The sequence below is a fragment of the Grus americana genome, chromosome 7 (genome assembly GCF_028858705.1).
Source record: "Grus americana isolate bGruAme1 chromosome 7, bGruAme1.mat, whole genome shotgun sequence".
NCBI classification, from domain to species: Eukaryota; Metazoa; Chordata; class Aves; order Gruiformes; family Gruidae; genus Grus; species Grus americana.
Genome location: NC_072858.1, coordinates 2879503 through 2903270, shown reverse-complemented (window position 1 = coordinate 2903270; position 23768 = coordinate 2879503). Strand labels below are relative to the sequence as shown.

The window sequence follows — 23768 nt, the reverse complement described above, 5'->3', positions numbered from 1 at the left end:
TTTGAACACAGTGCGTCTTTCCTGTTTACGTTGGCCAAGACCCTTAAAAAAATTATTTATTTTGTCATGAAGAAGACTACCAAATAAGTTCACATCTGTGGAAGCTTGCATAAGGTAGCTAGTGAAACTTGGCATGGTCTGCATGTTCTTGGCCTTCCAGGAGATCATTCAGGACTTTTGTGCGGTATCATCATCTTACCATTGGAGCCACGTGGGATCAAAATGAAACGACTTCTACTGCGCTCTAGCAGGGAGCAAACTCTGAAGTCAGATTTGCCCAGCAGCTGTTCCTCATTTAATCTGAGCAAACACAAGAGCAAAAATTATACATAATTTTTCCACTGGATATTATTCAGCCATATATTCATATGTAACATCTCTGCCAGTGACCTGGATGATGGGATGAAGTGCTCACTCGGTGGGTTGGCAGATGGCCCCAGTTTGGGAGGAGTGGTTGTTGTGCTCAAGGGCAGGGATGCTGTGCAGAGGGACGTCAAGAAGCTTCCTGGCGTTGGCCAAAGCCAAATGCAAGGGCATTGAGGATGTGAAGTAGAAGCCCAGAAGAGGGCTGGCAGGGTGGGGACTGATCTGCAGTCTTCAGCTACCTGGAGGAAGGTAATGGAGAAGACCGAGCCAAGCTCTACCCAGAGGTGCGCAGTGCAAGGACAGGAGGCAGTGGGCAAAAGCATCTGGTTATACTGGGGGAGGGAAATTCCCCGTGAGGGTGGTGTGTGGCTCTGGAGCATCCCCTCCTCAGAGCCCCGCCGGCACCAGCACGTGTCCCAGCAGCCTGGAGCTCAGCTCTGCTTTCGGCATGAGGTTGGGCGGGATGACCCCAAAGGTCCTTCTCAGCCTAAGTTACTCTGTCTCACTCAGCGTTGATGCCCACCTAAAGTCCTTGCCGGGAAGCTGCACGTGCTGTTAAGTGACTTGCTGTTGTTAATTGTGAATTAAGGAAAAAAAATGCAGAAAATTATGAATGAATAATGAAAGGGAATTCACATCTGTGTGCAAGTCCGACTGCACTCGGGGCTATACAGCGTTATTCCAAAATGCTGGAGATCCTCACACTTTTTATCATCAATCCGCTTAATTTGTTCATTATTATTAATAGTTATGATTAGTCTAAGAAAATGTTTAACCTTTCTGTTCAGAGTCTGGATTGACAGAACAGCATAGCTTATCACAGCAGGTGTCTGTGCTGGTCCGTGGGACTGCGCTGCTTTAAAACATCCTCTGGTTACAGTCGTTCACTGAATTATATTTTAAATTCCTTTTCATGAAGTAGGTGTACTGCTATGCTTCTATTTTTAGCCATGCTGTTAGCCGGTGTAATACTAGAAATCAAAAACAATTCTGTTAATTGGGAGGAAAGTAAAATTTTATGTTTACACAATGTTTAAAATATCAATGCTTGTATCAGACTGCAGGGCAAAGCGAGAGCTCTGTTACACCTGGAAGGGGTGGTTTTCCTCCGCTGTACATCGGATCGGTATACTTGACTTACTGAAGTAAAACTCTCCTTGGTAAAAGCATCGTTACAGTCCACAGTTTATGGTTTTAAAGAAACTAAAAAGTGAATCGGTATTTCGGTGATGGAAAGAGGCCATGTCTGAGTACTGGTCACTCACAACCTGCCGTCCTCTGGAAAGAGCGTGTCTTCTGGAGCCACCCCATCGTGGTAGTATTTGTATCAAAACCAGTGCTGCGTATATACCCGTATACATATAGGATAGCTAATACACAATATTACTCTGTTTTGAATTTTCAGTGTTGAAAATAAGTTTTGGTCACGTTGTTGCAGTGGCCGTTGCAGCCAGCTCCCGTGGGTACAGCACAGGGTTTAGCTGAGCACCAGAACCTCTGTGTGTCGGTCAGAAATCACTCTGGTTAGACGGCCCTGCCTGGGGACCTCCTGGCTCGCACCGGTGCTTGCGCAGGTCCCTTGGCAGATTGTTTGGATGTTGAGCCGTCGTGGCCCCCGGGTGCAGCGTTGGTCCCCAGGGATGGGAAGAAAGCTGGGAGCCTTTTCAGAGCCAGCAAGATCTTCTCGAGATCTTTTTATCTACCGAGTTGAGAGATGACCAGTTGCGTGTATAGTCAGCATTTTCCCCTGTTTGACCAGTTTGCATTGGTCGAGTGGTGTGACATCTCTCCCCAAAATCTGATCAGGAAATGTTAACTTTGACCAAACTGAACAACTTCAAACCTGCAGATTTTGTCACCTCCCTGTTTATCCTTTTTCCAGATCCCTGAAGAATGGCATTTCTTTTATTTATGTTGTCCAGGCACCGGCGCAGCTCCTCGTGAAACACCATTGTGAAAAACCAGTAAGTAGTTAGAAAGAGTGAAGGGCAGAAAAAGTGACTCACCTGCTAGCGGGTCTTCACCTGTGTCCCGTGGTCAAAATGCGGTAAAGTCAAGAACTTCCGTTTTATATTTTCCAAAAGTGATCTTTTGGCTGTGTCCTCCATCACAACGTTGTCATTAGGGATAACTGTTTGTGAAATAAGGAGGAAAAACCCCAGTGTCTTGCTGTTCCACTTAAGTTCACATTTTTTTGTCATTACTCATGAAGCAAAAGTTTTGCTTTATTGCTGAAGAATCGAGATGTACATTGTTTAGAAAACACTCCCTGCAGGTTCATCTTTCACTAGCTCAAAGGCACTTTAACGAAGGCATTACCTTATCTCAGTAACACATCTTGGAAAGGCATTTAGTGAGCAAATTGCCAGATAATTGCATTGGTGGTAATTGCGTCTTAAATTGATCTGCTGTTAAGAAAAATGCTGAAAATGAACTGTTCTTAATCATGATATCAAAATATTGGTTCTGTTCTATTAATTAGCATGCTGTGAAATAGAAATAATTTTTTAAGGAAGCAACTTAAGCTGATCTGGTTTGCTTTTCGTTTTTAGTTAATGCCTTTAGTTGGTTCCCTGAAAGAATCAAAGCTCTGTGTCTGTGCGCGTCAGAGGGGGAAACAAAGTTTCTAGAATCTTGATAAATTAAAATACTAAAGATTTTTTTCCATAAAAGAAATTTTGAGGTCTATCTCAGGACTTTATGTAGCTTTGCCAAAGGATTTTTTTTTCCTTCAACCCTGCTCTTTTCCTAGCAGTTGCTCACCAGTGACAGCACACACAAAATCAGAGCTACCCATTTTTGCTTTTGCAGCTGCCAGAACGATTTATTGCCAAAAAATCAGTTCAGGTCTTCAATCTAATGAGGCTTCAAGTTCTTCATGGGTCTTCCTGAGACTTCATTAACTCAAGTTTGTCTGCTGCCTTTCTGAGTTTTCTACAATTAGCAATTGCTAATTGTGTCCAAGAAAAAGACCTTGTTGTTCTTTTGTGACACACAGTCCCACAAAGCACATGGGTGAGCTCTTACCTTTCCTCTTCCCACCACCCCGCTCAAAATGAGTGTGAGTTACACCGTCAGTTGGTGTGGCTTCTCCAAAAGCGATTTCCTCGCTTTTGGACATAAAATAGGCTTTAAATTAGCTTTGCCAGCTCGCTGAGTGCGACTCTTGGTTCTTTCAAGTGCCTGTAAGAAGACAGTTCTCCGGAGCCTGCTGGACTCTGAAAAGAGAATATAGTTAAAATTACCCTGACCTGCTGATAAAAACCCGGTTGACTTTTTCCAAAGGTACCTGCTATCTCAGGCTTGTGCATCTTTTTCAAACACGAAGTTTCTCTCCTTTTTTCCTTCCCGTGAGGTGTTTCCCTACACGTATGAAAAAATAAAGTAGTTGGAGACGGGATTTTGAATTCAATCTCTCATGCAAATGGGTTGCAGGAACCCCCTTTGGGGGACGGGGAGCAGGGGCACCCAGGGACGTGAGCAGCGCATTGGAGCCAGCTGTTCGCTAGGTTTAAAGAAGTTGAGCCCCAGTCTCCCCAGCCGGGTTTTCCCATGGCGGGAGGCCAGCGTGGGAGCACGCTGACGGCACGCTTGTGAGGAAGAGGGAAAATTGCAGGAAAAAAAAATTTCTTGCAACTTCCCCTTCCCTCCTCCCCCAGTATTTGTAAGTAGGGTGTGACGAGACGGGTGACTGGGTATTGAGTATTTTGTTCACCTGTACCACAAGTAGATGTTCTCTGTTACACATGGCCACGTTCTCAGTAGCTGCTCTGTTGGAAAAAAGAGGGGACTTCACTTTGTTGTGGCTTCAACCAGTCACTGATCAGCCTGAACGTTTCCTTTTCCAGTCACAGGAGGAAAATGTTGATGTTCTAACATGGCCAGAGCCTCTCAGGTTATTCCGTTGAATCTGTGGGATGAGCACTCACCACATGCTAAAGCCGCAAGCGAAATATTCAGCCATCAGGGTTTCCATCACCAGGGTGGGACTACACATGCACACTGAATTTATTCTATAAAAAAGCTCACCCTTTTTTTGGCTGATATATTCTGAAAGGCGAGTTTCACGGAAAGCAGCATTCCACTGATCTGAAAAAATGGATCCCGTGGGGCAGTGGCGTTTGTTCTTGGGCATCTCTGCATCAGTTGGAAAGCAGGTAAATAAAAGGAAAATAAAAATAATCAGTTTATATAATGCAATGTAAGGAAGCATGCCTGTATTTCTAGATGTGTGTAGTCTTTGGGATCGCAGAGGGGGAATACAGGAGATGTTGTGTGTCTCCTGTTTTGCCATGCAGGGGTAAATCTGCCCAAATCTGCTGCTGAGGAGGAGGGCACGGCAGGGGGTGCAGGCAGGGACCGGTGGGGACGCGAGACGGGACTGGGACAGTGGAAACGCATCTGATACACCAAATATAACTCGACCAGTGTATTTAGATGGAAGGACTGAAAATGATTACTTTTGGTAGGCTGTCCACTGAGTGTATAAGTTACCTGAAATAATCTCTCTAGGAAAATTAAAATTAAAAAAAACCCCCACCAAACTAGGAGAGGGACTATAGAACAGCAAAACACGAATTACTTGGGTGAAAAGAGTTGGTAATATAATTTGGAGGATCCCCTTCCTTAGTCTCTTGGGCCTGTATTTTTTACCCTAAAATGTACAAGTGTGTGACTCGTCTTTATGAAGTTGGTACTGTGGCTTGGGCTTAAAAGTATGGGTGTGTATTTGTGCTTTGAGTCATTGTGGTCCAGAACGTAGAGGGGCTAAAAAACCAAGATAATGTTCCCTGGACCAGGAAACGCAGAGAACTAGGAAGGTATTTTAAATATTCACTGCTCTGAAAAATTCCTTGTTGTAGAGAAATTCATTTGTTACAATGTGGTAACCGATTACTCAAAATACAAGATGAAAATGCAAAACTAACAAAATAGTGAAAATACTAGTACCTGTGCGTTTGCAAATTATTCTGCTTTAGTACTGGAGATTTTGGTGATACTATTTTAATTCTGTTTCATCAGAAAGGGTTATTAGAAGGAAGTAAGGTTCACTGGTTTAGTTTCATATCCTCTGAAGCTGAAAGTGTCATTTAAGTAATTTTTGGGTCCTTCTGTGTCTGGCAGAAACTAAAATTAAGTGTTTATGTTTCTGTAGCCTAAGGGAATCTGAGCTTGTCTGAAAGTTTTATAGTTGCCTTATTAAAAAGTTACTGTTTAATTAGCTGTGTCATACCGGCAGTGTATTTTTATTGTGTCAGGAGGAGGAATGGGAACACACTATAGCACATAAAAATCTGGCTCGATACTTGTAAAATTGCACTTCTAGTGAAAACTTCAAGTTCTTTTTCGTATGAAAAGAAAAATCTATATGCTGAAATGAGCCTTGAGGCATACAGTATCTATATGCAGGTTGTTCTGCAGGTGAGTGGAAGTATGGAGGTGGGTGAATTTTGGAATAATAAATTATTTCTGTCGCATTCCTCGGTAAAAGCCTGAGAGCAGCCATGCATCGTTCAAGTGTCTCGGCTGGATTAGCAACCCCAGCGTGTACGTATGCGCTGTGTCTGGGACCTCGGGACCCCTCTGTGTCCCCGCCGTCCCTTGGGGAGGGACGGAGCCGTTCCCGGGAACCTGGTGGTGCCTCGGCTCGTGCTCCTGCCGTGGTGTGCAACGTGCTCTTCTCCCGTCCTTGCCTTCTGCCCCCAAACACAGCCCTGCTTGTATTCCGTCCTCCATGTGTAATGTGAAGTAAGCGACCTACACGTCACGTAAGTGAATAACGGGACGCCGAGCCTGTCTGTGTGTTTGTGCATCCTCCACGTGAGTCTGGGCTACCAGCAGGTTTCCAGTAAGCAGAGACAGATGGCTCGGGCAGACGCAGAGCTCTTGCCAGCTTCCTTTTTTCAGAGGATGCCATAATAAACACTGGGACAGAAAAAAACCAAAATCATTTTTTATTTAAAAAAAATAAAAATCTGCCCTATCAGAAAACAACTAGTTTTACAATGGGAGAAGCTTTCCTACCCTGTTATTTTGGTGGATGCTGCTGGTGCTTGGCACCAACAGGGAGCAAGGGCAGGATGTGTGCCTGCAGACTGTACCAGGTTGTAGGCTCTTGCTGTTGTCTGCTGTTGTGCTTGTGAAAATAAAGCTTGCAGATTTGGAACTGAGTGTCCTGTACAAATGCTGGAATTTTTTTTTTTTTTTTTTTAAGTTAACATACTTTACTTCCAAAATAGAAATATAATTCTCTTTGATCTGAGGTCCAGGACACAGTCTCAGTCCAGAAAGCTATTCCCATGGTAACAACTCACATTTCACCAAGGGGTATTTTCCACCAAATAATATTTTTGGATGAAATAGGCCGGCATCTCTAAACATGATGGTCAAATCTGCAGCTTTGTTACGTGTTTCACTCCGAGGAGGTTCCAAAATGGGACCCTTTTCTGTATTTTCTGCACATGGTGTCTTAGAGAAAGCTGTCAAGGGCTGGTGGGAAAACACCGTGCCTTTTTTCCTTATCCCTTTCCTCAAACAAAAAAATGCCTTTATGCAAAAATCCGACTTACAGAGTAAGGAAGAGAAATAAATGTTTTTAGAAATCCTTGCAAAATTATGTTTTTGTGAGCTATAACAAAATCTGCTGTAAATACCCCAAGCAGCACTCAAAACTCACTTGTGCTAAATATTTCCCAAGAGTACGCTTCTATAGTATTAATATTATTGTTGTACTATTAATCACATACAGATTTTCTTCTGTTCCGTAGTAAATACGTTTGAGAGTAACAATTCTTTTTAATAGCATGTCTTGAAAAGAATTGATAAGAATTTGAATGCTAACTGGCTGTGGCTGTTCAGTGCTTTGCCAGGGATCTAAGTTACAAGTTTTACCCACAGTAATGCCATCAGGAATTCCAGGGATGATTTTAAAACACATTAAATAATAAAATATCAGTTTATTCCGCAGACAGTATGACAGTAAATACATACTGTCGTTGACATCAGCTGTCATCGGAAAGCAAATATTCTTTAGGTTGGTTGTTTGTAGGCAGCAGAACTGATGACAGCAACCTATAGGAAAATCAATAGCTGGATTTTCCATCAGGCACTGCCTCTTGCCAAACCGCTACTCCTGAATGATACCGCTTCGAATGAGCATGTGTTTGTGCACTTCTTTGTTAATTAACGTTGTGGATATCCGAGCAAAAGAAAAGGGGATCGTGTATTAATAGTGGATGGGACAAATGGCAAATGTAAGAGTGAGGGCTGCTCGTGGCAGGGTCGGGGAGCACCAGTGTTTCGTACCCCGGCGCGCTGCAGCCGCGGGTGTCCAGGAGAGTTTGCCTTCCTCGCCGTCATCTTCGCTTGTGCTTTGGGGAAGAAGTCTCATCATCTCTTCATGATTTATTTCTCATTGTATTTTCCCAGCTACCTCCGCCAGTTCCTCTTCCTTCTGAGTGATGCTTTCAACCGTACTTTATTGCTTGAAATTTACTGCTTGAAATTATCTGCTGATTAAACACTACGGGGCCGCTTTTTAATTGAAGTCCAACCCCTACCAACCTCTTTCTTGTCTCCTTCAAAGAAGGAAAAAAAAACGTTGAGAAGGACTTACAAGGACTTTATCCAGGAATAAGCAATGGCAAACTGCAGCCTTTTGGCCCCATGTGCCAATGCTGCCATGGGGGGTTCTTCTACAGGCTGTAAATTCTCTTCCACCTTGAGCTGAAAATGGACTTTAAAGCTCTGCTGCAACATGGTGTTCGTACCTGTGAAGGTCCCAGAGGAGGCATCAGCCTTTCTGCTGGTACCACAGTTGCCCTGTTTTCTGTGCTGCACTTTTTCTTTGGCGGGTTTTCCTGATTTTGTTTAAATATACACAGTTACATCTGTATCTCAGAAACCAGCTGGCGTCCATCTGCTCCCATCCAGTGCAAGTTTTTCCTTCTCTTGCTCTTGTTCACGTATGTTGGAAAGGCATTTTTCTCTTTTCTTTCACCCGCTCCCTTCAAACCATATTTGAAACAAGTGAGGCAGTGGTTTACTGCACTAAGGGTGGGGCAAAAATGGGAATATAGCAAAAGGAAGAAAAAACTGTCATTAATTGTGGCAAACAAGCGCTTTTTGAAGTCAGTTGAGGTGTAAATGAACGTACGCTGCACACATTAGTGTCAGTGAAACTGAATATGCTATTTGGTAATTGCAGTGAGGCCAGCAACTCTCCAGATCCAGACTACTTCAGATATTTTTAGTTGTTCCTTTAGTCACCAGCTTCCACTTTTGTCTGTTCCAGGCACCGCTGGGAAAATACAGCAATTCGTTTCCCCAGAAGGGTCACGCTGTTGCGAGGAGATATGATTGCTTTCACTTCTTTTTTGCATAGAAGGAAAATGCAGGGTTTGAACTCTTGGAATTATTCTGGTGAATACTTATTCCGACCACAAAACTGTAAAGTTTCTTTCTCAGAGTGTCAACTTTTTGAGGATTACTAGATAGGTGTTAAAGAAGTCTGAGTTTGAGCTGAAATAACGAACCATTGCTCATGATAAATAGCCGAGTGTTTCCTCTAATGACTTCTCTTCCCTCTGAACTGCAGCACTGGGCAAAACATGAAGTAGCACACCTGGAGATGTGCCTTCATCTTCTAGGCATCTGCTGGGTTTTGTGTGGAATTGGGTTGCTACCAAAAGTCCGAGTGAACTAAACCATTCTTGGCAATTTCCAGTGAACGATGGAATTGCTTTAAAATTACTTTAAAAACTTGGCTGAACGAGGCCAAGCATTGTATCAAATAACTGCCTGGTTTGTGGGTCTCGGTGTGGTTCTGCCTTCTTGTGTCTCCCTTAAATGCACTAAATGAAGCAATTAGATTATGGGGTGGGGGGGAAGTGTATCTTGAAACTGTATATAAAGGTTGTCAAACTCCTCCTTAGCTTTTTTTTTCTTTCCAGAAAGACATTCTGCTAATTCTTGGGGAGTCTTGCCAACTGGAGGCAGGAATATGGTGCTCTCCTGGAGATGGTGGTGTTGATGTAAGCGTAGAGGGAAGTACCTGGAGGAGGGGAGAGGTTGCTGAGAGCATCTGCAGACATGAGGGAGGGCATGGTTGACCTTCCTTTTCCCTCCGTTGTTGACACGGACTGTACTCATGTATCATGTTAGCGGCAGTAAAAGTCGTGGTGGTGGTGGTCTGAGTGAACTTCTACAGCGAGCTCTGCTCAGCAGAGGAGTTGGATGCAAAGAGCAGTTGTATGCTGCAGGTTTTTTTAGCTCCTTAAATCTACAAGTCAATGTTAAGGTGATGAAGAGGAAATTCAGCATTTTGGCAGAAAGTCTCAGGAGCTTGGTCTCTGATGGGTCACTGTATCAGGGCTGAAGCTCTCCTTAGCTGAAGACCTATATTGTACTGTGGCTCGTTCAAAGTACAATAAACTATACTTTTTAAAGAACTTTGCGGGTTTTCTCCGCATAATTTTTTTCAAAGCAGTTTATTAACTGGTATACCAGCCTCAAACCCGTACTGGCTATAATCAGAAATGAATGGGAGCAAACATCAGTCACAGCCAAACCTGCACTGGAACGGAGTAAGAAAATGGCAGAAACAGAAACTCACTGGTTCCCGTGTCCTACTGCAGCAATAACTGAATATAGTCAACTGCAGACCAAGATCTAAAGCAAGCTTTACAGCTGGCAGGCAAAGCTGGGATCAAAAGGGGAATGTCATGCCTGGAATAAGGTACCAGCCATGTGGAAATGGTATAAACAAGGTCTGGAGGAAGCAGAACCTTTCATTTGCTCTTAGTCTGTGAGGTCAGACAAGACCTTGGTATTGTAAATTAGGGAATATCCACCTTTCAGGTGGTTATTCAGAAAGATAATCGTGCACAGTGTTTGTCTCCTTCAGACAAGCAGCTATAATGCCCACGTGATGTTCATCGATGTGGACGCTTGCTGTAACTCAGGCTGTGCACAACTGAAGTACAGATTAAAAAAATTACAGTTTTTACAAAATAACCGTTTGGGCTTCACCGTCTGGATTGGCAGTGTTTGAACGTACGTTTGCTGGCAGCTTGGCTTGCAGATGAAAACCTTAATGTTTCCAGCAAACCGACTCTTGTGGGCTCTGTATGCCAAGGGGAGGTGCAGCAGCCCCGAGAGCCTGGTCTGCCTGCGGGTTCAGCAGCGGTATTCCTGTTCCAGTGCTGGGGCTTCCTTTTCCTCTAGCTTCTTTAGTATTTTCCCAATACCGTTTGTTATACCCCAGAATTACCAGTATATATGTACAGAATAAGTTTATATATTACTTTGTATTTCATGATTTGTATTGCTGCTATATTACCTGGTTTGCTAAGCGTGCTGCTTTAGTCATCGTGCGAAGGTGCAGAAGTCACTTTGCTCAATCGGGCGTCTGCGCGTCGTGCTGACAGTGCTGGATGTGCAGGATAACCTAAATACACCGTGTTAGTCAGCTTCAGCTGAATTGATTTGACCTCTTTTTTTTTTTTTTTTTTTTAAACGTGAGCAATAAATGGGAAGGAAGCAGCTTTCTTCATTGATTTTTTTTTTTTTTAAATTATTTTTTCAGTCTGTCTGTTAAGCCCCCTCACATTTGTATTCGAAAGGCATTACATTAAACAGTCTTGTTTGTTGTTGTATGGCAGATTGGTGCGAGTGACACACTGCTGCAAGGAGCTGCACGTGCAAACCAGTTCATTAAGAGTATATAATCAGGTTTAAAATCATTAGATGTTCTCCCGATAACTCCACTGGTTTCCTGTGGCTTCTCATCATTACAAAAGGAAGAGAACAAAAATGGAAAACAAACCTTGTTGGAGGCTTTTTGGTTTGTAGGTTGGTTTTTGTGACTTGTAAATTTGTAAGTATGTCTTGGTACACAATTGTTTTAAGTTTGGCATCAGGAATTGTTGGAGCAGTTTGGGCTTGCTCTGACTTTCCTTAATAAAATATTTTTTATTGGAAAGATATGACTCAAGGATGTGAACTAGTTTGAGTTGTTTTGGACTTCATAGTCTGAAAGATTCGTAATTTGTAAATGTTGGGTGGAAATGTATGTGCACGTACATACAGGCCACGGATCCCGAAGCAGTCATACTTGCAGGATGAGAAAAAGCCATTGCAGATAAACCTGTCTGTAAATCAGATTGTGATCTCCTTATTTCTCTTCCATGGAGGAAGAAACATGTTTTGAGTGCACCAACCCGTTTTACTCTTCCAGAAGCAAAGACAAATGTAGTAGCCAGCTTACATGAGGCTTTACTTCTCCTGAGAAGAACACTGTGGGTGATGGGACTTTGTACCTTTGTCTGCCTGAATTTATGAGTTGAAGCCTGTTGTCCTACACGAGACCTCTTAGTAATGGCGTGGTCCAAAGTCTGCTGAAAGGAGACAGCGTGCTGCTTAGGGTGCACCAAAAGCAAGGCTGGCTGCAAGTTAATGTAACATGAATAATGTGAATAAACGTGCCTCTTGTTCCGATTCAGCAGTAACTTTGCTGGAATAAATGGAGAATGTTCTCAAGTAAATATTTTAGTACGTCAAAGTTGCGCAGAACAACAGGAGCGATGCAGGCCTTGTCGTGTCAGTGGAAAACTAGAGGATAAGAAGTGCATGGGGGTTAGTTTCATCTCTTTAGAGGTTTAGGAAAATGTTCCTAGCTGGAGCCTACATGAAGCTGCTGGAGAGAAGCCTCCAATTAACTCCTGCTGCATGGGCAGAGGTCTCTGCTTGGCGGCGTTGCCCCTGCCGCTTCAGGTATCGGCTCCTGTAGCACCAGCTGGTTGTAGCTCTGTGGTCCTGCCCCGGCCGCCCCAGCAGAAGACAGTGGTTCGCTTGTATTTTGCGAGCGGGTAGGACTCGGTGCGGGAGCTGTGTCCTGCCAACCAAGGGGCTCCTCTCCCCAGTTCATACCATGACCAGGCGGGAAGCTGCAGAAACCCATACCAGCTATACTGCAACATCGCCATGGCAACCAGCAAAAATAAGGGCCCCTTCTGGGAAAACGAGAGATTTCAAATTTTGTGGCAGCCAAGAATTATTATTAGTGCCTGATCGCAGCGCTAGCACATCCTTGTTTCAAAGTTTCTCGTCAATAAAACCAAATTGCAATGGCGATTTCTCTAACGCTCAGGTGAAGGTACCTGCAAAACTGTGCTCTTGGTTCAAGAAAAATAAATGGGATTAAGGCAAAAAATACAGAAGACATACCGCATTAATTACATTCATAATGCTACTAAGTGAACGATTAAAAACTGAACAATGTCTGCTACAGTCCTCAATGCTGCATGTAGCCCCGATGAAACGTGCGTACCTACATGTATAGGCTGTGTGTAAAGTCAGAACGCTGTGATTCTGCAAGTGAAGGTTAAGGTCTAGTTTTTGGGGTTTATTTTAAGACATTGGAGGAAGTAGCCAGGCATCCAGTCATTTTCCTAGAGTGAAAAGCCTATTTTTAATATTGGATTCCTTTGCCAGTCCGCAAGGCATCGGTGCACTCTAGTTCTTTGTACACAAAACTGTGAAAATGGTATTTTTTAATCAGGAAGATATTAAATTATTTAAACTATTTAACGAAACTCAAAACCACATAAATAAAAAGGGGGAATTTGATAATTACACAAGCAGTGTGCCGTTGAGTCAGAGCTTAGTTTGCATAGAATTACCATATCATGTCCTCTTTAGCTGAGAAACTGAACTATGTAAGAAAATACCATATGATATTACATATGGCATTTTAATAACACCTATTTTACACAGCTTCTGCTTAGCCTAACTGATAAATGTGAAATGTAAAATCTCAAAAGACATCTTACCATTTCTAATGGAAAGTCAGGTTCGCTTGGCAAGCTAGACCATGCTTGGGTTTTTTTTCTTTTTCTTTTTTTTTCTTGTTTGTTTTTTTTTTTTAATTTATTTTCCCTTTGAGCAGAGGCATGTCCCCTGTGCAATGGGGGGACTGTTACCCCATCAGTGTGGTTATTTGTTCATCAGCTCTTCCCAAGCCAGGACGCCGGGATGTGCCCATGAGCAGCAGGGCTGTGCTGGGGCGACCTCCTTCCTTCTCTTCGTCCTTTAATTGTAGTTAGTGACAGCTCCTTCTGAAACACGGGTTCAGGTGGAGTTTAGGAGTCTTTTCCTGTTATTTCTGGCTCCTGCACTTTAACTATTGATCTGTGTTGATTGCAGAGGGGAGAAGGACGGGAGAGTAGCTGAGAGCCTGCAGCCAGCAAATGGAGAAGGCATAGGGCACTGGAGTGATATATGAAGACACGACCCTGCTTGGATTTCTGTGTGTTTATTATAAATGAAGGCTTAGGTATTTTGATGGATAAAAGTTGATTTTATTCTAGTTCGTAATGTTGGTGTGAGGAAATACGTGGATCTTCCAATACTGGTGCCCACCGGTCTGGATGGTTGACGTCTTGGGTTTATCTTCTGGCTTTACACAAACTGCTGGTATGTTTTGGTTTGGACGCCTACATCCATATGTTTTGAGGTACTTAAAGGCACTCCAAGTTGCCCAATGAAATTTTCCAAAGTATTGAGGCACCAGATTTCAGATCTAAAATACAGGATTTTTACCCTTCACAGGTACCTTTATACCTGATTTGAAGACCTGAGGTGGTGTCTCACACGTATGATATTTAGAAGTAAATATGAACTGGTTTTAAATTATAGATATGGATACTGTGAATTTATCTGGGGGGGAAAACCTACTTTTATCATAAAACATTAGACTTTGAGGGAACTTGCTGAAATATTTTTAGCCCTGTACATAATTTGGGAAGTACTGCTTCCACTGTAGTGTATAACAAAGAGTTTCCAAGATTTAGTATGCATTCAGGAAGATAACGAGCAATCGTTACTCAAAAAAAATACTAATTTTTTTTGTAAATGTAATCTTAGCATTAGGTTATTTTCAAGAAATATATTTCAGTCTGTTAAATCTGCCTTTCCTAAGGTGGAGAACTCGGAGTTGGCAATTAAGACCTGACCTCGACCCCTTTCCTCCCATTATTAACGTTTGAAGCCTGTGATGATTTTCCTCTGTTTGTTTATACGTGGAGAAAAGTTGACAGTGGGATCGATCAGCTCCGTACCATTTCCTTCTTGAGAAAGTGCAATGTTGGGAGGTTTTTTTCTGAATGTGTAGATAGGACGAGTACTGAATATACAGCATTTTGATCATTCAGATCTACTATTTTAAAAATTATCACTGCTACTGTGATATTAAACCCAGGGATTAAGTTGCCTTCATTGCAAAGTAAACAGTCACTTAAAACAAATACTGACAATTAAAGAATCTTTAAAAAAACAGAATTGGAAGTTCTCAGGTTTGACAAAACAGGAGTTTCACTGAATGATACATAATTTGTGGATCTCATGCTTAGCCGCAGAGATTCGGCCGTGGATATTACTTGGGCAAGTAATACCTAAGTAAATAAAACCTTTTTCTTTTTTAATCAAAAGTCAATGCGGTTGAACCCTGCCCGGCGTTCCCACTTGCAGTCCAGTGTAGTTCCCTGTCATTAAGAGATGGAGAAGAGTCTCTGGCCACACTTCTAAAAGAAAGTTATTTAAAGATTACTGTAATCTTAGGTTGTGCTGCATTTGAACAAGCCAGTCTCCAAGGACACATTACAAGTGTGTTAGCCGTAGATATTAGACTTTGCTCAAGTGTTTGAAGTTACTTTTTTTTTTTTTTTCAAAGAACGGTTCCCAAGTTAACATCAAAACGGAACATTTTCAGATGATCTTGCACATTTCTGAGAATGCTCTGTGAATTTGCAGTTGAGTCCTCAGAAGTATTCTAGATTATCACGTTACTGATGAGACTATATAAAATAGATGTCTCAGCCCCAAAGAAGACTTAAAGATAATTTTAATGCTTTTGGCTTAAATTTCAAGGGCTTTGCTGGGTTCGCATGAAGAATTTCAATAAATATGTATTGGCTGTATTAGCTTAAGTGGTTAGAAAAAACACAGTGATGGGAATGGATCGTAATCCTTTGGTTAACAAGAATGGAATAGAAACGTATTATAGGCTTACTGCTTCCATTGTCAGGAGCAAACGCGTATTAGGCTGCTTTCCACAATGCGATGCAGCCTTTCCCCGAAGTCGAGGTGTGTGTTGCACATAGGGAATCCCTATTCTGGGGTGTATCTCAGTGCATTCCAGCAGATGCTTTCAAAAATTCTGCACAGCTGCCATTTTTCTGCAATTATTCACAATTAAAATAATATAATTAACTTACTTAAATGTGGTGCCAATGCAAATAATTTTTGCACGGAATATTTTCTCTCCAGTCTGACTTCAGCATGGGCTGCAGAGCTATTCTGCAATGCACATGAATATTCAAGTGTTTCCTGTTCGAACTACCTGCAGATAGCCACAGACGTTCACCTTCCTTGGAAAGCAACAGATTGCCTAGAGGAAAGTTTTTGTCCTCATTTAAAATGTGATCCTTTGGCTTTTCCCCAGCTTGCTTTGGTGCCTTGCTTTTCTCATACGTATGATGCCGCCTTATTACCGAGTAAAAATTGGCTTACTTTCAGATAAACAATAGATTTCATGTTGATTAAAAGGAATTAAAGATTATAGGCGTATAAAGACGAATAAAAATCCTGAAAATGTCTTAGAAATGAGCGTTCATGCATCACAAAAGTATTCTTTGACAGTTACTTATATATAAAGACTCATTTTTTTCCAAGTAGTTTTCATTTTGATGAAGCAATGAGCCATAAAGCTGTACTTTCAGGTTCATATATACATTTTAGAAATGACATGTGAACATTCTCCGTTTTCAGGGGTCATAGCGAAGCCGAGTCAAGCACATTGCCATTCAAAACACTGGTGCACTGGATTTTGCAGCTGTTACATTTCAGGGGCTGATTAATTTCTTTGGGATTAATTTTGTTTGTGTATTTGAAGTACTAATTCTTGCCTTTTGAGGCAATATGTTAGAATTATTGAAGTGATAAATTTTGCTCGGAATCATCTATTTAGCTAGCTCAAATGCCAAGAGAGCTAAACTGAAGATTTATCGCTTATCACTGTAGTTACTGTTGAAGAAAAAAAAATGTTAACGCCACGTGCCATAGATACGCCTTTAGGAGAAGGATCTAAGCTTCACTTTAGCAGGTCATTATGCGTATCATAGTCTTGCTCAGTTTTCTGAGCCAACAGGAAATAAATATCCAGGAAGGAAAATAGAAGGTCAAGTGTAAACCTCTCACATCAAAAGAGGCCATCCAGCATCTTCCAACCTTCATTCTGCTAATCTCTGATGAGAAAAACTTTTTTTTTTTTCTTTCATAATGCAAACAAACTGAGCAAAAAAAAAAAAAAAAGCCTCTGAATTTACTGGGGCTAGGAATAGTAAAAGGTGGGAGTTAGGAAATGGGTGGATTAAGGAGTGTCAGGGATGCAGGGGTCGTACAGCCCAAGGACAAGAGCAGTGACTGACACTGAATCCTTATGCCAGATTTTCTTGGAAAGTTTTTTTTAAGCTATAGTTTTCAATACAGCTGTTAATGTAAATGAGAATGTGCCATGTTAAATGTGTTTTTTTGCTGCAGATAATACTTATTTATCCAAGGAAGCTCAAAATGTTATGACACTTGCATAATTGTAACTGCAGCGGAAAGAGCTTATTTTCTAAATATAGTGATGATATTTAATTTATAATTCTCTCCTCTTCTTTGGGGCAAGAAAAGCTCACTCTCCTGCTCAAGTTTGAGTTGGTGAATATGACTGCTGTGTGTGTAGGCAGCAATGGAAGTAATTTGTAGACACGGAGGCTATGCATAAATTTTACGTACTGTTCTCCTGCCGTGTGATTCTGAGGCTGGGCAGCGGAGCGGGGCGCACCCGTGCCCAGTTTGCAAACAGCACCCAACTGGATGGGTGCCTGCTAGACCTGACGGCTGTGCTGCCGTCCTGAGGGACCCGGACCCGCTGGAGACGTGGGCCAGCTGAGCCCTGCTCCTGGGGAGGAATCCTGCCTGCAGGAAGGCAGCTGGGGGAACGCCGCTGCACGTTGAAATCCGCGTGAGGATCTAACTTTTGAAAGCTGCCCTTTGGTCGCCTGACGTTATGCATACTCAGCTTTAGCCCTGTGTTGTGCTTTAGCATTTTAAACCTAGTTTTTTAAACAGGAGCTCTTGCAAAAATAGCTGGCATTTCAAATTTGGCTGTGTATATGCAAATATTCATTGTGGCTTAATGACTTCACTCATTTTGAGTGAACTAGATTGTGATTTTTTTTTTTTCTTAGTGATTTAAAACCTGCAAGCAGAGCACACGCGTGCAGTACGCTGCTTCTGTGTTTCAGCTGGAAGTAAAAGCTGTGGCAAGGTCGGTTTAATAAGCCGCAAGGTCTGCTGTCGTACCGGGGAAACCTTCTGCGTCCCCCAGCCAAGTCCTTTTGTTGTCTCGACATCTCTTGGAGTGGATGGTCCAGCAGTGCTGCAGGATGGCAGTTGTGCACAGATGAACGTAAATGTTGAAATGTCTGCAGGTGCTGTAGGTTGGCTTCGCTGGCGATGCTTGCGATTGCTCTTCCTGGCTTTCTGGTTAACAGATTCCTGCGTTTCAGACAACTCGCACCCTTTGGCACACTTGCGTCCTTTCTGGGCGCATAACATGGTAGGCTGAAACATTGAATAGTCAAAAGTAAGAGATAACATAGCAATCGTTTTGGGAGCAGGTCTGAAATAGATGAAGTATGTTTTTTTCCTGAATATTCAGACAATATATGCCTTGTGAGGGCTGTGCAGTTACCTTGCATATTTATGAGCAGCTAAGCTTGCCCTTGCTAGAGCAGTGTACGGTGGGACTTCCACAGCTGTGAGGTCTCTGGCACCTCATCAGATCTCACAAACTCAAAATCTGTGGCATAAATATGTTGTTTTAAGCAGCAGTGAGTAACATGGATTATTTTCCTTCAGGTTTTCCAGAGGCACCTTGCTACAGAAGTTGCAGTATTAGTTCATTATTAGTTGCATTATTAGTTCACAATAAATACCACAGTTGACCAGAAAACCTATTTCCGTATTGAAGGTTGCTATTTATATTTAGGTGGCATTGAAGAGAGAGAAATCCTGATGTAATTATTTAGCGAAGCCATCAGAACAAAATAAATAATATGACCTTGGTTGCCTGATCTAATGATACATTTTCTCCAAAGACGCAGCAGCTCCACCGCAGAGAAATTCCTGTATTTTAGGTAAGTAGCACGGTTTTTGGAGAAGGCGGGGAAGCCGCTGACCTAAATACATGTTTATCTGAGAACTATTGCATTACAGAGAGCTTTTTAAATAAAAGCGATTTTAATCTTAGTCCTCTAAATCAGTGGGGGTTTGGAGATTTTCAAGGTTACAGGACCCAATAAATTTGCATGGAGTTTTCTTATATTATTCTGTGTTTATTACACAGTTTATTTAATAATCTTGCAATTTGTCATTGTCTTGGATGTTGATATATTAGTAATGTGAACTTAGCGTGAAGGTGTAGAGCAGATTTAAAGTGCCCCATGTTAGGCTGAATATTGTACTTAATTGTCATTAATTTTTTTGAATGGGTACTTTAGAGCAGATGACTTTCTGGCACTAACAGTTCCAATTTCTTCAAGGCTCAGAAGCACTAGGTAGCGAAACATTTTTCTCTACTCATGAGATGCTGTCAATAATTTTTATATACTATGAAGCATGATTTTTATTTTTTTCCTGATGTTCTCACATTTGTAAGCGGCCTCTCTAATGCACTAAAGAGGCTGCAAACGTCCCCTCTGGTGTGTATTTTATTTTTCTTTCACTCGAACTTGCTTGCCGCTGCTGCCAGCCGCTCTCTCCGGTATGAGCTCCCCTCCGTAACCTGCCCTTCCCCGGAGGGTCCCGCGGCTGCTGGCTCCTGGTTTGGTGATGGGGGAGGCAGGGGAGGCTGGCAAGGGGCGGGGGGGGGGCAGAGCAGCGATGGGGGCGTTTGCAAAGGCCTTGTTTTTTCCTGCAAAATTGCAATGCAAAGAAATTCGAATATCGGCTGGGGACTCTGTCATTGCCTGCTCCTTCCCTGAGCGTGAGGAACCATTTGTCACACAGGGCACGGCTGTAGGATGCTGTTAATAAAACATTTGTGAAGATGAAAATGAAATGAAATAATGATTTCGGCAAATTGTACTGCCTGCGAAGACTTTCTCAGCCCTCAAGGACGAAGAGAGATATCTTGGAGGCAGAGTAACTTTTTTTTTTTCCTTAAGCACGAATTGAGTGGAAAGGAGCAGAGGACTGTGTGAGGCAGAAACTTTGACTGTCACAGGGCATCCTGTCACCCTGCAGATGTGTGGAGAAGAGGTGTATATTTGGGGACAGAAGTTTTGTCACGTCACTTCAAGGAGAAAAAGGAAAACCGATGCAGCCATCAGCCCGTATTTAAGGAAAGCTTTCTGTTGGCGTGCGTAAGAAATCACGAACTTGGGCTGCACTCTGTAGTGCAAACATGAAGTGCTGCTCACGGATACAAGGAGTCATAACCCTAATTTTTACAAATATAATAACAAGAGCACTGCTATTAGTGCTATTATACTATACAGTATGTATTTTATTATTCGGCTCTGTTTCCAATTAATTACTAAGTGGTTACGTTCTTGCAGGTCAGATACTGTTTTTTCACATAGGAGAAAAAAAAAGTTTAACAACGTTCCAGTAATCAAATTTATATTTTCACTCAGAAGAAAAAATTAGAAGCCATCCAGTGTTAGACAGAAGTAGTTACGGAAGAATAATTATCTGTGTGCTTCTTGATGCATAAAGGATTCAGCCTTAAGCTTGCTGCCTGAAGTGCGCAGCTTTGGGGCAGATTAATTATAGAAGGCAAATGGACTTTCCTGAGTTTGTCTGTATATTTTGAATTACAGTTGAGAATGTAAATGATTTTTCTAATTAACAGAGTTTAAGGTTTCTAGTCTTCACTTAAGATACTCGATGTCCAGGTGCTCCTAATGGGCAGGGACATTCTTACTCACTGACTTTCTGCATCTGGGAAAGCCCGTAATTTTATTCAGGTTTTATTCTGAAGATAAATTCACTTTTTCCCCAACCTAGTCTTCGAACAGCATTGCTGTACCTCTGCTGAGAGCAGATGTGCAACACCAGCTTCCTCAGCGGGGTACTTGACGTGGAAGTTAAAGGATTTAGTTCAGCGCACCCACGGCAGATAGCTCAACAAGCTATTGCTCCAGTGACTCCTTGGATTCGTGGAAAGAACTGGATGTCTGTCTTACCTCCGTATTGAATATAACTACAAAAATGTAGTGATTTTTTAATAGGAAAAAAGGCAAACTTACAGCGTTTGTAGCAGTTTTTGATCGACGTTATGTCAACTGTTACTCAGTCAGAGCAGCAGTGTACTTGGTGGCCAACGAAACAAACAACCAAACAAAAATTAGAAACCTTCAGTTTTGTTTTGAGCTATTTCCTGTATTAAAGTAACAAAAAATGCATGAAACTGGAAGGATTATTTCTGAGAAAACCTTTGCTTCACGAGGCTCAGCGCGGCTGGGTCGGCAGCAGGACGAGCAGGTTTGCAGGACGTGCTTCGGGAGGGGAAGGTCAGGGCTGGGAGGAGAGGGGGAAGTCGAGAAATAAGAACAAGTAACTCGGTGGGGCAAGAGGGAACGGTGGCAGCAGTAATCTTTTTCAGTTTTGTGGGGTTTGTTGGTATTTTTTTAAATCTCCTTTTGATGTTCTTTTAATGCATTTCTCGGACTGTTTCGCTTTCACTCCAAATATTGGACATTTTACCATTCTTATTTAGGGTATTTCTATGTAGATTAGGTTTGCACGCAGTCCCAAAGTGGGGCCCAAACCCCAGGGAGATGGTTAACTGGCTTCTTGGGGTGGGGGGTATTGTGGTGGTGGGTTTTGGTTTTTTAAATTTGTTTTGGTTCCCCCCCTCCCCGTGAATTCTTGCTGCTTGATCGGAGCATTTTCAAGCTGAGGTTCAATCCGGTTTCTCGTGGAAAGTGTGCCCTAGCCAGGGAAGTGAGCAGAGGGGCCTTGCACGAGAGATGCTCATAGTGTTCGCCCCAGACACCCCCGCGCTGGCTGCGGTGGCGTTTGTGGAGACGTGTCCACGCTGCCGGCTATAATTTGAAGGGGTGACAAATCATCTTTTATAGCTCATCAGGAGCCTGGCTTTGCGATATGTCATTGCCTCGAGGAACTAACATGAATCCGTCAATTTGTAGGGCTGTAAAAGTGAGGTGGTGATGATGGATGGGAGGTGAGTTAGGCACACGGAAAGGACGTCTCCAGCGGTGTTGCTGTCGCTAGCTCGGGCGGCTCTATGTCTGCTATCGGTGTAAGCATCAGAGATCATCGTCTTCCTTGGTAGGTTTTACCCCAGCTCTCTCTATCTTTGATTTTAGAATCATTTCTCTGAAATGGCGTTCAGCTGTCGTGTAATTTAAAGGTGGTATCTAGCATCATTTTTAAACGTATACTAATTTACAGCTCAATTTTTAAGCTTAACTGTGCAAGTAGTGGTGCTAAGAAAAACTTGTGCAAAGCTTTATCCTGGTTTCTAAGCTTAATGTAAAGAATTATTTTTTTTTAAAGCTTACCATATGTATCATGCAGCTTATACTAAAGAGTGCCTGTGTCCTTTAGTAATCAGTAAGTGTAGGGAAGACGATATACAACAGTCCAGGATGTTTCTAGACCCCAAATCTCACCCGTTATTTTCTTACCAGTACCTCACCTCCTCCAAGCTATTTCTTGGTCTCATTGCAAGGAGACTTTGCTAATAGGATGCCTGGTTGTTAATTGAAGAGTATTTTAAAGCCAATTAGGTAACACAACAAAACAATTGGCATGTTTAATTCCAGTGCACTGGGGGTATATTGTAATCTGTGGGAAAAGGGAGGATGATTTAGGTCATCGTTTGAATACAGCCCAGGTTGGTCACCTGCTAAGTCGGGCTTGTAAACCCAACTCATACCAAGTGAGATGCTCCGCCGAGTGAAGACTTCTCTTCAAAGGTAACGCAAGTTATACGACAGGGCGTGGAGAAGGAGAACAAGGTGGGGTGTGTGTATTTTGGGTGAAACGCCTCTGTGTGCCAAGAGCGGAGTTAGGATACGCGAAGGAGGCTTTGAGGGCCAGGAGCTGCAAAAGCGAGGGCTGTTTGCTTCCTCCCCGGGTGAGGCTTCAGGAGGAATCTCCGTACGTTGACACTGAGGGGAGGCTGGTTTTCCTTTCCCAGTGACATTTATTTACACGCAGTAAAAGTCACGCTATAATCCTGGGTCAGCCAGAGGAAAGGAAAGATGTTTTTCCCTGGCAATACAGGCATTGGATCTCTCTAGGCGTTACAACAAATATCCAGGTTCGGGGTTTTCTTGCCGGTCATTCTTTTCTTTGAAGCGATTAATAAACTTTTTTTAAAGGTATAATACTACATTAAAAAGCAGAATTTTGACTCTTGACTCCTGGAGATGAGTCATGTTAATATAAGCAGCTGCAGGCTTTGTGCTGCCCTTCAGAGATATTGAACTACTTTTTTTATTAGACTCTCTTTTCTTTTTTTGTCTTAATGGATTTTATCTTTTATTTCCTTTTAAAACACAGTTGACTGATTTGTATCCAATGATCTGAACTTGGAAAATATTCTCTGAGCTCCCACTTACTGAGTTTTTTTTAAAAGTACGTGGCCACCATTAATGATTTTGAATAGCATGCAGATCTTTTAAATGGAAATGTAAACATTTTAAACACTTAAATGGATTCTTCTTGCCCTGTCCCCTCCCTCATTTTTCTCACCCTACGGAAAAGGTTAATTTTTGGCAGAGCGCTGGAGGGGAGCGGCTGCCCGGGCTCCGAGTATCACACGTGTCTCAGGGAGGACATCTTTCCAAAGGGATGAAAGTATTTTGGTCTTCTATTTTAATATGTGCCAATAAATTCCCATTTCCCTAAATCCAGGACAAGCTTAAAGTTCGAGAAGGCTTCAGACTTTGAAAGATGTTTCAAGGACTTGGCTCAGCCCAATACTGTTTTATTGGGTTTTCCTGTATTTTACCAGTCCAATGCTGACCTGAGCTGAGCTGATGGAAAACTCCCTGCGTTCCTGCAGAGGTGGTTTCGGGGGTGAGTTGCCCTCAGTGTCTAGCGTCAGCGTTCTGCCGTCAGAGGTGGAGGAGGACGGGGAGGAAGTAGGAGTTCTTGCTGCATTTAACCTCCCCCGACTGCCGCAGAGCACAGGGTGTCAGAGAGCTTCTTACTAATGTAATTTTTCTATCTAGAGGCTTTTCCGGCCTGCATCAGCGTTTTCCTCTTGGGGTTAACTTTTTTTTTTTCTAGTTGTTTCTTTTTTATGATACGAGTTC

General features: G+C 42.5%; 1 protein-coding gene across 1 annotated transcript in view; it reads left to right on the top strand.

Annotated features, from left to right (window-relative positions):
- The first annotated feature begins 2310 nt into the window (after positions 1-2310).
- PTPRE (protein tyrosine phosphatase receptor type E) overlaps positions 2311-23768 on the top strand; it is a 75860-nt gene continuing 54402 nt past the window's right edge. The window contains exon 1 of the mRNA XM_054832334.1: positions 2311-2330. The gene's annotated coding sequence lies outside the window, so the exon portion shown is untranslated. The remainder of the gene's footprint in view (positions 2331-23768) is intronic.